Consider the following 2,330-nt stretch of genomic DNA (forward strand, 5'->3'; position numbering starts at 1 on the left):
CCCCCCCCCCCCCCCCCCCGTCTGTCGCTAGCATAGATTACACAGTGATTAGTGACAATTCTCTCCAACCAATCAGGAGTCTCCAGGTTTTCACGTCACCTTTTGGTATCACCTCAGCTTGCTTGGAACCTTCGACGGTGGCGATGCGAAAAAAGAAGTCCCAGTTATCAGGTACCAAGGACTTTTTTGTTTTGGAAAAACAAAAATTGGAGACGAGTTTAGCAGGTACCATGTAATGGAAAAACGCCTTAAGACCAATCTTGGTGAGCATCACACCTGCATTCAGCAAATCAGATACGTGAGGCGTGTGACTGAACTTAAATCCAACATGGCGTCAAACTACACTATGCACAGTTCAACAGTCTTTAGATAGCTAGCTGCAATGTCACTGGGTTTAAATGTGAATCTGTCCTTGAACATGACACAGCCGCACCTCAGAAACAAAACAAGAACGTAAATCTGATCTGGATATTTAAACTTTATATGAAGCTGGGCTTGAAAGGTCTCCCTGCTTCCGGTCTTTGTGTTAAACAAGCTCCCTCCATCAGTTTCAAACTGATAGCCATTATCTCATATGACTCTAGGAAAGACGGCTAGCACCATGTGTGAAAACTAGGCAATATTTGAAGAAATTAAGTGTGTTTGTAGCTTTGTGTTTGTCCCAGGAAACCTGATTTCAAAGAAAAAGTGACAGCGACGTCTGTCTACGGAAGGTCTGGCGTTCAAGTTGAGACATTTGGACCCTTGTAGCATCATCACCTTCACTTACTTGATCAATAACCATTTAATGAGTACATGATTAGGCACTTCATCTGTCAGTCAGTCAGTGAGAACAGCTTGTTTCTCCTTTAAAGCAACTAAAAGAAGCTAATAGAAGCCAGACTCAATAAAAACACTGTAGACCACAACAGAACCTGATTCCACATCAGCCAGTTGAACCATGACCTCCACACACCATCCATTAAACATCAGAGAGGGCGGGCCCATATTTCCGTGCCGCGTCACTGTACTCTCTTCAGTGGTCGGTGCTCATGTTTGATGCCCTTTTGTCCAATCACGCTAAATTAATTAGCTGTAGAAAGTGTTAATTATTCAGATTAATTTTCTGTTGATGCTTGAGTGTTAGAGACATCCTTACCCGCTCACCTGATGTGCCCTTGGGTGATCAGATGTTGCTGGGGTGATGAAGACCAGTTCCTTCAAACCAGAGTAGGAATGTGGTATCAAAGAAGGATCAGAAGGCAGAGGTTGTGACATGGTCAGTTCTAAATCGTAGTGGTCTAAATATAGCCAAATCATCAACAACCATTCTCCATCTTTATTCCCATGTCGATATTTGAGTGTACTGGAAAGCCAAAATCAAGCTCAGAAGATTTCCAATAATGACATTTTAGGAAAAATGCTTTTTTTAATAAGAACAAATTAATGAGCAGATCCAGTCTAAGTCAACTCACACTAAATCAAAGCATTGCATCAGGTCATCGTAGCCATAATTCTGTCCTTGCACGCTCTGAGAACTCTAAAACTCTTGCAAAAACCTGTGCCGTCATGCACTCAATTTCCGCCTGTTAGACTCTCCCTAGTTCATCAGAATGGATTTGTGGACGTGACAGAGTTCACACCAAAGAGACAAAAATAACCCGTACCTTGACCAAACCAACAATTACAGCCAGGTTGGGTTTGGCTGGGTCTACTCTAGCATCACACTACTGAACAAACACTTTTATAAAAGCTGCTGTCACACCGCTCAGCATTGGTTTTACACATCTGTCCAAAACTCATTGCGTTGCTTATTTTCAGACTCTTTATCCAACCAACCAACCATGAGACCGTTTATGCCCCTGGGTCTTGCCTTTTGGCCCTGAACCACCCTTTCAAAAGCTGCGGTCACTGAGCCCACATCTGCAAACAAACCACTGCTTTTGGTTTCTAACTCTGTGTAATTTAGCTTTGCTTCCACCTGGGACAATTTCAGTGAGTGTGGCTCTTACATAAATGAGTAGCTCTGTCCTGCAAACGTTTTGTAACATCTGACCATCATTATCCAGATCATGCATCTACTGATACCTTCTTTTCAAAAGAGAAACATGATCCCAATGCCAAAATCTCTCTTTCATTGCCGGTTTAATGACTTACGTTTTTAGGTTGTATTTCCACTTCGGCTTAAAAAAAAAATTTAAAAAAAAATCAACATGTAGGTTACTTGTAGTTACTGGGATCAATCAATCAACTTTTGATATATTTTCAGAGCTAAGAGATAGATTTGTAAAGATACACAACGGTTATTTGCAAGTGATAATATTGGATTTGTGTGTCAACAACCTGGATGG

This window comes from Etheostoma cragini, chromosome 5 (assembly GCF_013103735.1).
Source record: "Etheostoma cragini isolate CJK2018 chromosome 5, CSU_Ecrag_1.0, whole genome shotgun sequence".
NCBI lineage: Eukaryota > Metazoa > Chordata > Actinopteri > Perciformes > Percidae > Etheostoma > Etheostoma cragini.